The sequence below is a fragment of the Echeneis naucrates genome, chromosome 11 (genome assembly GCF_900963305.1).
Source record: "Echeneis naucrates chromosome 11, fEcheNa1.1, whole genome shotgun sequence".
Taxonomy (NCBI): domain Eukaryota; kingdom Metazoa; phylum Chordata; class Actinopteri; order Carangiformes; family Echeneidae; genus Echeneis; species Echeneis naucrates.
The window spans coordinates 6,185,762-6,199,154 of NC_042521.1; positions in this window are offsets into that span (position 1 = coordinate 6,185,762).

The following is a 13,393-nucleotide window of genomic DNA, read 5'->3' on the forward strand; positions in this document are numbered from 1 at the left end:
ATTCGGAGCCAAGTATGTGTTGAATTTAACATTTAAGCTTAACGACACAGACAGAAGTTATAGACAGTTTCACTGAGCTTGTTGGTTTAAAAACATGTCAGATTAATCAAGCAAACGCAGAGAAGTCACGAAAGTGATCTCCCCAGTGGAGGCTAACAGCAAGGAAATGCAGTGGTGAAAAGGGAATGAGAGAATTACTAAATAAACTGTTTGGCTTGGTCTTAAGCAGTTTTTTTTCTTCTTCACCCACTCGACACGAGTATGTATGAGTGGGTTCAGCTACTTATACTGCCAAGAAAATGATGCTTTTACCACACAAATGCAATATGATCATTTGACTAAATGTGATATAATTCCATTGAGGAAAATTTTATGAAATTTCGTGATCAAGCTTTCAACTTTATTGGAAAGCTGGAGTGCTTTGTAGTTAAAAAAGTGTTGCACATACAACACCCTCTGTGTAAAACAATGCGTAAAACAATGTGTACAACATGTTCTACCAACCAAGCAGAACACTTACAGTCTGTGGCACAGTGTGAGAGGTACTACCAAAAAGTATATATGCTTTGGCAGGACTTTGTCTTAATCTGAAATTCAAGTTCAATAAACTGACCCAACTTGGTTGTTCCTCTCTAGAAGCACTTGTCTTTGCTTGCTCTGCTCTGATAATCCACATGAGTCAATTGACAGGCAGGATTAATCACCTTGGAGGTAATTAACCAATACTTCTAATTACTTTAGTAGAAACTGTGATTTCTGCTCAGGAAGTCATTTCAGGTAATTAAAGTTGGACTTCTGCAAAAAAAAAATCTGTCTGAAAACGCCTATTTGAGTTAATCTGGTTTAAAAGAAAGCTTTATTCTAAAACCAGGCGTAATCCCTTCTGGAAACTGGCCCAAAACATTTGCGGGAAAGATGAAATGGAAGTATATTGGCAATGTCTCTTTCTTTCTCTCTCTAAGTTTAATGTATTCATTTTCTACTCCTGCTTGATCTGGTGCTGGGTGACAGCGAGGATGCAGTCTGACCCAATATACAACGAAACACAACACACAACAAGCTAAACACATAATAGACAATTTAGATGTTAAATTTCCCACACATCCACCCTCTTCCCATCATGCATGTCTTTAAATTGGGGTGGGAAAGTGAAGCACCATCATTTTGCATCAGATTTTTACCAGACAGAACATCCCTCATGCAGCTGGCTGGAGATTCAAGATACTTCCTTTTGATTTTGTTGCTTTAAATTGTCTTACAGAAGCCTCAAATCTGTAAACATCAATGTACGTCTGGCTCTGTACCGATCGAGACAAATTGACGCTTCGATAAAAACACCATAACACCACCGTTGACGTTTTTTCAGGGTTTCTGCCACAGTCAGAAGCAGCTGCTGCTGTCTGTTCCACAGGAGGTTGTTTGTCACAGCAGCAGCTTTTTCTCCATGGGGCTGGATATAATGGATATTTGAAAGCACTAGGAGCTGATGACCTGCAGGAAGCAAGTAGAGCAAACCTGGCAGGACACCGTCCACCCGATCAAAGTATCTGTGCACACAGGAAACACCAATATGCCCGAAGGTCTGAGGATAATTTGAAGAGGAAATCCTAAAGTGAATGATGGAAAAAAGTGAATCATTCGTACCAGAGGGCTCTGTGTGCTATTCAGAAACTGCATTTGTGCAAAACACTTTGAGAACTTATTGTTTCCCTTTCACATCACTTCCTATTTATTCATGTTTGCGTATGTATTTCGAACTTCATCTCATTTCCTACTGTGTGCACACTCACCAATAACATTGCATAAATGCGTCCGGTATAATCTTGATATGATTTGCCATCAACAGGTTTTGCAAGGGGTGCCAAGAGTGGGAGTGTTAGCAATATAGACAACTTCTTTTGTCTTGCTTGTCTGCCCATTGAGTATAATATGGTATTATTCATCAATAGTGGCGGGCGGATTTATACAACACGCATGCATTGTATAAATGTGTGGTTTTTTTTTGTTTGTTTTTTTTTTGTTTTTTGTGTGTCTGACAGGGACAGAAAGATAACACTTCAGAAGACGCCTATACCCATGCCTAATCCTTACATAAAAAAAAAAAAAAGTATGAAAATGTTCCAGATTAAAGACAAGCCTGAAATGCCCTTGTAATATTTGTCCTTGTGATGATGAAGGTACCGCAGTGTTAGAAGTCCTTGGTCTGAAAAATAACACTCAGAAATAATTCTGTCTGCATCGCCTGCTCTTCTCCACAACAGAGTGCACAGAGAAAAAAAAAATAAAATAAAATAAATAAAAAAACCATTTCCGGGCAGCCCAAATATGGCCAGGCAATGACGAGGTGTGCAACAGATGAGTCATCCCTCAGACTCCCACACTCCCCCTGCCTTGCATGTGTGCAAGACGAAGAGGGAGGGAAAAAGGAGTGAGGCAGCCTAAGAACAAAGACATGAAAGCACTGCAAAAACTATGCAGCGCTAACCTGCAAATCCAAGTATTGGTGTTCACATTGTGACATTTTCACATTTCCACTGAGGAATTAATGCGACCAGCAGAAAACAGCAGCAATGACTGCACATAACGTTACTGAGCACCGATATGAGTCGTTTTGCTCGCTGCAGATCCCTGCACTGAACTCCTAACAATCACTAAAACGACCATAAAACAAAGAATGAATGTCTATTTTCTGTTTGCCTGCCTTTTGTCGTGCACCGTACAGAGCATTAGGATGCACTGCAAAGACCAAAGCAGTCTTTACTGTCCTTACAAATTTTGCCTGTAATGGTGATTTTTAGAACCGGAAGTTTGATATGCAGCAATGCTAAAAGTTTTCCCATGCAAATGATTTGCTCCTGATTGACATTTGGATGACAAAGTGTAAGGTAACTTCCCTGTTGTTCCAACATCTCAACACTGCACTTTAATCCCTTCTGCTCCACCTGAGTTTGAAAACTGGAGACTTTTCAAAACTACTACTACTTGACCCATCTTAGTTTGACAACCCTGAGGTAGTGCTGTTAATCTGCAGAGCTGCTCTGAAAAGATCAGCCTTGTCTACTCCTGTTTGGAAGCCGCACAGCAACAATGTCGCTGACCTTGTTGACTTGGCTCATGATATTGTTGTTGCTCATTCACGGTCGTTCTCCAGTGACTTAACAACAAAGTAGATATCAGCCTTCTGATGATGCCAGTTTACACATTGCCAGGCTGAATTTTAGCATGAGATAGTCCAAAAAGTTTCACCTGCGCCCATTTTTGTTTTTAAAATGAAAACATATTACTGTACATGAAACAAATATTTAACTACTCTTTTCATTCTCTGGTGGTTTGCATCAAATTTAATTTGGCAATCTATTTAAAGTGTCAAACCCCGTGGCTAATATTTACATTCCTCTGCCATCCTACATGCATAACTAGCATGTTAGTGAATGTTTTATTGATTCGAGGTTAAATGCAGAACCACCTAACACTTAACTGAAAGTAAAGGGTGAATACTGTCTTCTGTAATAAATATTATATGATTATATAATTCTAAAACTCCGTATAGCCTGCAGCATCACGGAGATCGTTCATCTGGGAGCAAATGGATATAATCCCCCTTGCGCCAGAACAGCCCATCTCTCTGCTTCTTTTGCTAGAGGACAGAATTTATATTCGAACAAAAGTGGGATATTTGCCTATCACAGGGCTTCTCTAGGTAAGGTAAAATTTAAGCTACACATGCAAGAAAAAGTTTTTAATATTTTAAATGGATATGCCCCGCAACCCGGAAACGGATAAGCGGCTGAAGATGAATTAATGAATAAATGGATATGTCTCCATTTATGTTTTGAAGAAATCTTCTTGCAGTCAGTCTTTCGGGATGGCTGCCAGTCATCAAGTGACTGACTGCCAAATTTAGGGTTCGTTTGAAGAAAGGTGAAGCTGCGTGGGAAAAAGTCGCTAATGACATTCATACCACACATTTATGTCTAGATATGTCTACGTTATTTTTATAACCTTCTCCACTGCTAGTGCTAGTGCTCGTGCCAATCTTTATATATTTTTGCTTTAGTGACGACTGTGAAATTTGAAGGATCAAGTACTTCGATACTCAGAAGCAATGTGGGCTGTTTCATGTAGATTTCCTATTGAAATTAAGACTAAAACTTTTCTCGTACTTTGTCTTCAAACACGAACAATCTTTAAGGTGAAATAAAGGATTTCGAGAAAATACACTTATTCACTTTCTAGGCAGAGAGTTCATTGAGAAGATTGATGCACCTCTAAATATGTTAACCAGCTGCAGTTATTGCTCTTATCTTACCTAAAAGAATGACTGCCAACAATTTTAAAGCTTACAAATTAATATGCTACATTTGAAGTATTTAATCTGTGAAAAAAAAAAAACATAAAAACAGCCTTTAAAACTTTAAAATTTACTTTAAAATTGCACAAAGAAAGAAGACCTTAAACGAATTGCTGGACTTTAGAGGCAGATTATCTTACCTCTGCTCAGAGCTAAACTAGCTGTTTTATTACTTAACCATAAGCCACGCTAATAGGTTGCTGGCTTAAGTTTTAAATGGAATGAATAGTTATCGAAAGAATGAATAGAAAGTTATATCTACCCAGTATCTCCAAAAATGTCAAAGAGATCAATTCATTTATTCATTTCTTGTTAGTGAAATGCATTCACACCTGGTTCAAGTGTAAATCTTTTATGTCAGTGTCTCTTTGGTTCTCCCAAGCTTACGTCACTCATTTCAATAACTAAACAGTGACTCATGGCATCAAGGCCATCTTAGCCACAGGCACATTTCTCACACTCTCTGCAGTAGATTAGGTATTACTGCACTATTCATCCACAGGTAACACCATGTATGTCTTTCCTGTTGCCATATCGGTTCTCCTCCAGGAACCTGATGGGGAGAGGCCTTCCTCTGGCACTTAGACCAGAAAAACTCCTGTGACTCATTCTGCTAGATGCCTACATTTCTCACTTGCTGCTGTTTATTAAATTCAAACCACCTGCCCCATTGATTCCTAATGAATCTTTTCCATTTCACAGACATCATGATGAGTAAGAGGAGTTTGGAGTGTGCTGTCAGCTTGCTGTTGTTGTTGTTACTGTTGGTGAAAGTGGTGAACAGCAGGGAAGCCTCCACTGGATTAAAGTGTTCTTTGCATTCTTGGCAACAACCTGGCCTTTCTGGTTTGATCCAACACAAACTCAACCCAATAAGAAGGATTTGCCTGCAAATCTTTTTTGGCAGCAATTGTGTTTGAAGTCTCCACTTCAACTTGATCACAGGATGGTAGATGGTAATCTCATTCCTGCTCTTACCAAAAAAAAATCTGAGGGTTCAGGTGAGCTCTGCTGGAAGTTGCATTAGAAAAGATCGATCTGCCTCAAATCAAATGGCAACATTCAGGCCTCTTTTCTTCCCTGCATCGATATTGATCACCAGTGCAATTGCACATTCAGCCAGGATCTTCAGTAAACACAGGGAAAGATGGAAAATTGAGACAGAGTTTATCAGCCCAGCTGGACATCCATTACAAAAGCAATGCTCCTTCGTAGTGTGCGTTCTTCTGAGTCTGAACTTTGAGAATTTTGAATGCTCAAGCTAATGCATAAAACACTATACCTCCCTGATCTCAACCCTGAGACCAAGAAATTCTGCTCAACCAATGTGTGATGTAAAAGTAATCTATGGGTAAATCGCCCACTGTTCAGAATTTTGCGAAGTGATAGAGGAAGTCACAAAGGAAGATAATGGCCAAACTGTTTGTGATTGCTTTATTTGTTCGAAACTGCTACAAATTAATTTAGGCCTAATCTGTTTCAGTTTGTGGTGGTTTGAACCGGTTAGTGAGCTACAGTAATACGTCTTGGTGGAAGGAACTATGATGAGGAGAAGTGCTTCTAAAAATATCAACAAGTTAGTAAAAGTTTTGTCAAAATGCACTGCATCATGACATGACAAGTTGCAAATAAAAGATGATTGCTTGTTAGACAGCCAAAGTGATGTGCAGCGTTCCCTGGCTTAAAGACTGGCCTGACACGCCGGACCCATCTTGACACTGGATGTCAGCGGCTTTTCCTTTTGCCAGTGGATGAGTGAAGAGGGAGAAAGGAGAGCTCAGAGGAAAGTCACGAAATGATGAGCGACACAAGACGGTGGCTGGTTTTACTGCGATAACAGCAAAGGAGTCAAAATTTAACTTTTGAGAGAGTGCTTTCCTCTCAGCACCAGTTACACACAGTTACACCAGTTATGTGTTATATATCATGGTTCCATTTATTCAAAAAAAAGCACCACATCTCTGATTGTTAACCTCATCTTGTATCTTGTCCCTTCCCTTTGTATATATAAGGTGAACTATATAATTCGGTGACCTTTCCTCAATTTCTTGCTCTTTCCTTTGCTCTAAGGAAGACTGTTATCTTGGAGTGAAGAGACAGGGCAGCCTGTACTCTCGACAATACTCATGAAGCTATTACTGTGACTCGTGCCTCATATGAAGTAGGGCAAAAGCAGGTGAACAGAAGGGAAAACTAGACCACAAGTCGGTCATTCTACGTGAAATTACATGGCTTACATGACTAATTTCCTATGACCGGTCGCCCCCAGTTAAAGTGAACAACATCCTACAATGATTTTAAAAGAATTAATAATGCATCAAAATATATCATGAAGTATCAGTAGCAGTATTTTTAATCTGTGCCAAGTGAAGCAAAGCAGTTGGAGGATTAGAGCACTGCTCCCGCCTGCAAACGCCCACCAAGAGTTCTGTTTTTGTTGTTTGTTTCACACGCTATCTTAAGCGGTTGCTGTGATATATTGGCCAGAACTTGACATTGCACCACAAAAAAAACAAAAAAACATGTGACACAAAAAAACCTTGTTAGGTGATGTTGGAAGGTTCCAGAAATGTCTATCCTAAACTGAGCGAACATAGTCACAATGCTGGGATTTGAATTTATCATTAACTTTGATATAGGACACTAGTTTATTATTGAAATAATAAAATAATAGCTTAATTATTCAGATCACTTGGGTTATGAGTCATTCTTCAGTTTCATCTATCCTGGCCAGGTCCTGACACCTCTTCAACAGAGTGTGTGGTTTGTGAGTTGTAATTTGCAGCCACAGGTCACATCAGTTGTGATTATTTATCTTTTTTTTGTGGGGGGGGCAAGCACCCAGCTGGCTCCATTTTTTCCCCACTCTTTTGTGTCTGCCCTATTTCTGCTCTACTTCTGAAACCTGTTCTGACAGAGAATTGAAGCTACAGAAAAAGAAATAGAATCTTCATATCTTTTGCAGATGGACAATCACATCAAAGCTTTAGCAGGCGTAACACATGAAACAGGCAATTTAAGCAGCATCTCTTTGAACTGGCTTTATTCCACAATCTGCTTATTGTACAGTTTCTGGAGGACACAGTGGACGTTTAACTGCTGCATTAGACAACCAATAAGCATATTTTGTGTGGGAATATGGGAGGACACAGACTTCAAGCGGAACATAAGTTATATCACAAAGGGGATTTACACTTTAAGCCTCTTCAAATTGTTTTTGTATCAGTGCGAAAATGCAGCAGGGACAGATTTAAGTGCTCTTCATAATGTGCAGCCCCACACATTTACCCCAAAAAATCAGTTATTAAGCACTTTGCTGTGTTAACCATACGAATTACACGTATTTTGTAACAAGCAAGTAAAGGTGATTCAGTACATCTCATTATTTCTTTTCCATTGCATTCAATTTCACAGTGTGTGCAGCACAAATTATTTTTTTGTCTATCCCATTATTAAATTATTGGTTACACAGTTAAATGCACGATAAACCCTTTTACCTTCTCTGCTTGATTTTGCAGGCACAAAAACCTGCTCCAGCCTCATCCATTCAGTCATTCATTCATCTTCTACTGCTTATCCGTTTCCAGGTCACAGGGGGGTGCCGGAGCCAATCCCAGCTCACATTGGATGAAGGCGGGGTCACCCTGAACAGGTCAGCAGTCCATCACAGGACCAACACACCGAGACAGACAGAGACCAACAACCACTCACACTCACACTCAGACCTACAGACAATTTAGACTCACCAGTTAACCCAAACATGATGTGTTTGGACGGTGGGAGGAAACCCACACAGGCACGGGGATAACATGAACACGCCACACAGAAAGGCTCCAGGCCGGGAACCGAACCAGCGACCTTCTTGTTGCTGGGGCAACAGCTCTAATCACTAAACCTGCAGCCTCATCAGTTTGGAAAAATGAAAGGCTCTGAAAACAGCACCATCTAGGGGCAGGATAAGTTCACACCTGCAGGTGGAATGGACCAAAAAGGCAAAGTATGAAACTGTGGAGGAGTCAGCAGGTACAGATGAGAGAACAATGTTACACGCCTGTTGCAGCGTGTGACATTAAAGTCAACCAATCCACAGAGAGTTCTGCTGCTTCAGTGAGAAAACCACATCCTATGATTCAGCTCCACAGGGATTTACCTCTCATGAGCTTGGCACCAGCATCATCTTCTGGGTTTTTCTCTAAGTTTTTCATTCTGCCTCCAAAACAGGCAGGTAATGTGTAAGGGCTGTCCCGGCTCGTGTGGGAAGCAATGCGGAGGCAATGGGTACAGTGGTGATTCCTCAAAAAACAAAAAAATAAATAAATAATAATAATTCCCTCTCACTGTCCACACTTATATGGGCATTAGTTTATGTAACTGTACCTGAAACCACCCACATCTCCCTCTTAATTTGGGAAAACAAGGAGCCATTCCAGGGTCAATGAGCAAATGTGACAACCTGTCTGTCAGCTGTTGGGAATGACATCATTGTTTATCAGCCTTTGGTGGATATGTGTTAATTACTCCCACATTAATTGCATGCAGTTGTAGTCGTGGCTGCTAAACAGCTCTGTTTCAATTACTTTAGGTTAAATAAACCTGCTTCCTGATCTCCCTGCTTGTTTTCCCCAGACAGTTCTGAGACCTTCCGCTAGATTGGCCACCACCGTTTGTCCAGCATGTACTGATCTACACCAGCTCATCCCCAGAACTCATTATTCCTGCCATCCCCAGGGCTCTGCCATCCCCATTACACATGCAAGACAGATAGAGGGAGGTTTGCATCTAATAGCTCATTTGATTACACAGTTGGGCATAAATTCAGCACATCAATTAAGGAGCTCTGTGCTCAGACAGCAGAAGGGATGAGAGGTGAACTGTAATATGGGTTTAACCCAAAATATTTCCTCTTAGACACCTGCAAGTTTGGGAATTTTATCCAGATAATTAAACACGATTGTTAAACTAATGATAGTAACCATTAAGTTTTATGGGACTCTTTCAGTGTCATATTAATCCTTGCATGTTGGCTGTTAAAACGTCTTAATTAGGCCGATATATTTATGGGAAGATGGGGGCAAAATAGGAAACGTAAAAAGTTTTTCCACAGACTGGGTAATACATTTATGATTAACACAAAATAAAAGCTGGTTTCTATTTCAGTTTATTATAATGACTGCATATAGCAAATTGATGTTTTACATGTTTTCTTCATCTCTACAGGGCATGATAATGGGTTTCACAGTATGACATTATGAGTAGAAATGTGAGGGATCAAGTGTGGGATCAAGTCACACTGTGACTAGCATTTCTATGATGCACAGGAAGTCGTTTTAAAGTGACACATATTACTCTTGGGGTGTACACGCATTTGAAGTAATAATACAAACTGTCTTCTGACTCCAAGGAGAAGGAGCAGAGGTTTTGTTGCTAGGAGTCCAAACTACAAATAAAATTTTGTTGCTACTGGTGAAAATGTAATGAAATGTAACTCACTCAGTGCAAGGATGGCAATAACGGTAAAATATAGATCAGAAAGAAAAATGGAAGTCTCCAATCATCTTCTCTTTTATCTTAATGAGTGACTATATTAGTCTTAATCCTTAAATGGTCCGAGTTACAATAAGATTTTGTTGTTTGAAAAAAAAAAAAAAAAAAGTAAAAACACAAGTATTTTGCATACCACAGTAAATTCAGCACAGCTCAACTTATACAACCTCAAATTAATTTATCACAATTTCTAGGACCCCTGAATGATATGATCAAACAAAGCCCCATTGTTTTTAATAGTAGAAATGATCTGTAAGATACTGACAGTATGTTGAGAGGGAAGGACGCGCTGTTTTCACCTGAAATTGTATGTTGTTCTGAATTGAGGTGCGTGTGCTGAAAATAGAGTTTCAGTCTTGGAGGTCACCTTAACCTCTAGCGCTACCAGGTCAAGTTAAGCCCCTGCCCTGAACAAATCTGTAACCTGAATCTGCCTAACGCATTCCTTCAAATGTACCATTCAAAACTCACCCCATCAGATGGGGGAAATTGCCTTTGTTTGCACTAGAGAAAAGTATACCGTAATCTACCCCCTAACTATAAGTGGGATCTAAAAATTCACACAATGCCACAACACGACACAGCATGACATCATGATCTGTCTCCCAGCAGGCCCTGTTTGCCTGAAGAGACAGAAGGATAATACTGAGGAGGGGCAGTGACTGATGATCACTTGTTATCAGCAACTCTCTTTTTACACTTGACTCACGTTGTTTGGATACTTATTTATGTATTCAGGAGAGTTTGGTTTCATCTCTCTCTCTCTCTCTCTTTCTGCAGAGCTTGTCTCCAGCAGAAACTGAGCCAACCTCACACCAACAGGCAGACACCCACATTAGGTTATCCCTTTCACACCTCGAGAACTACCCAGCCCCTCCCACATCCCGAGAGGGAGGGAGGGATGGATGGATGGATGGAGGGATGGGAGGTGGAGGAGGAGGATGGGGGGGCTATTCCTGTGTGCACGTGTGTGTTGTATATGTGAGTGTGTACTTCTCTAGAGAAGAGAGCAACGGACGGATAGAGGAGGGGTGTGTGTGTGTGTGTGTGTTCCCTCCCCTGTCTGAGACTCACCTCCACTTCTAATTGGTTCTCTTAGATTGGCCGGAACAGCCACACCAACATCACATCAGCTTTTTCCAAAGCTCAGGTTACAAGGCACCCACGTGACCATTTAATACCTTAGTAATGAAATCATTAACCCAAAGAAAGAATATATTAAAAGCCTTATTGCCCCGCTGAACTTGGGGGGGCGGGGTCCGAACCTCATAAATGCATGTTCATCGTAAAAACATACTGATGCTTGTAAAATGAGCTCATCCATCATAATGAATAATAATGAATGAGCTGCTGAACACACTGCGGTGTTTTCGTCTCCTCACTTTCATCCATGCCCATCGCTTTGGCCGATCCTCTTTCCGGTACCTTTGGCTCTGCGATCATATCTGCGTAGTTCGTCGTTTCTCATCGTCGGTCTCAGTCTCGCAGCACAGATCCATCCCTCTCTCTCCGGGCTCCCTCCCTCCGTGCGTTTGCTGACACAGTCACTCTCACACTTCCACGCGCGCGCGCGCACGCACGCACGCCACACTTCTTCCCCCGCACACACACTCCTCCCTCCCTCCCGTCTTGGTGCTGTCTCATTCACTTCGTCCACGCACTGACTCCAACTTGAGGCAGCAGAGGAGGGGGGGCGGGGTTGGATATATACCTCCAGCAGCAGGCCACAAGCTACACTCAGATTGGACCCACTTGCAGTGCAAAAAGACCACAAGCAAGAAGACTCCGAAGCCGGGAGTAGAAGTACCAACATTTATCCTGGAGCTTAGAGACAGAGGAACACCGAGACCACAGTTTGGTTCTGCGGACTGTCTGCTGGAGCTCCTACCGACCGATCCGACCCTTCGCTATCCACCAGATCCTCTGGACATAGCAGCTAAACAAAGTTGGTAGTAAACTCTTTGGAGTTTGGTTAGAGTCGCTCAAAAAAAATAATTCTTTGCTTGTGAGAGTGGACTGCACTGGAGCTTGGGATCGACCCTCCGGGGTCAGGTTTGGACCTGGCGCATCCTTTCCGAGGCGAAAGTTTGGTGCCAGAGCGCAGATCTGAAGACTTCTGAGTCAGACTGTGAGATCAAGTCAGCAGCTGCTGCCCGATCCGGACAGAGAGCCCCTGACCAGACTGACCGAGAGAAGACGCACTTCCAGGTGAGCTGAGGCCACAGGTGTCCCCGCGGTGTGTTGATGAGCGATGCGTTTGGATGTTTCTGACTTTGTTTCAGTTGCTCTGTCTGTTTCAACTTTTTTATGTTCTCTGCATCCTCATAACTGACTTTTACGCGCACCCCACATACTGTGCAGATAATGTTTATTTCCTTGCAGGCTTTTTTTTTTCTGTCAAAGTCTCGTAGAGATCCAGGTGAGGTGATGAGGGGAGGATCAGCAGCAGAAACCTCTCTGGCAACAGGTTTCTTAACAGAACTTGATAGAACTGAGAGCTTGTTGAGCTTGCAGAGTGGGTTCGGTTCTGGTTGTGAAGACTTTAATACACGAGCAGCATAATGCTTTTTGTAGTTATCTCTTCAAACACAAACGTCTGAGAAGTCTTCAATCAGCCTGCAAAGCAGTGAGATAGCAGGCTGGCTTTAATTTGCTCACTTTTTAAAAATGTTTCTTGTAGAAGAAGAAGAGGGGATCTTGCGATACATATTTCACTGAAGAGATAAGAATAATTATTTCAAATGCTTGTTTGCAGGATTGTAAATGAATCCTGGCTCAGAATTCAATCTGAAGAAATACAGAGTCTTAAAAACTTGGTCTCCAGAGCAGCCATGGAGATCGTGTCAGCACTCTGTGAGGGCTTATTTAGTTTGGCTGTTTATTGTATATGCTGTCACATGGATTTGCAACAAAGCTACCTTGTGGACTAGTTTCTAGCGCACGTGTGAAAGAACCTGCTGCCATTACAGCAAAATATAATAGTGTGAGCAATTTGTGGATGAAAGCTGACCAGTAATGGCTACAAAAATGCCTTTTCACGAGTTTACTTTGGCAGAGGAGAGCAATGCACAAAGAAAAGATTGAGGTCAGGAATTTTGCAATCATGTATCATTTAATACAGACAGAAAGGTTGAACAGAATTCAGCTCAAATGTTCAGGAAAAGTCCAGGAGAGTTGCACGACTCCCAGGTGCATCATCAGCCAAACAAAAATCTGTTTGTCTCGATTAACGTGTTGATTCATTTACTTCTAGTGTTGTCACACAAATGACTTAAATGTCTGCATGCATTCATCTGCAGCCAGATAAACAGTCACATCATATGAAATGTCTGCATATCTCTTGTTATACAGTGTTGTCTGTGCAAAGCTTTATGCATCTACAATGACACAGGTTACTAAAAAACTGTGCAGGCTGGCATAAATGGCATGCATGCCATTGGCAGCAGTTCACCGTTTTTCTCACTGATCTGCAAAAAAATAAATCCTGTCTCCATAACG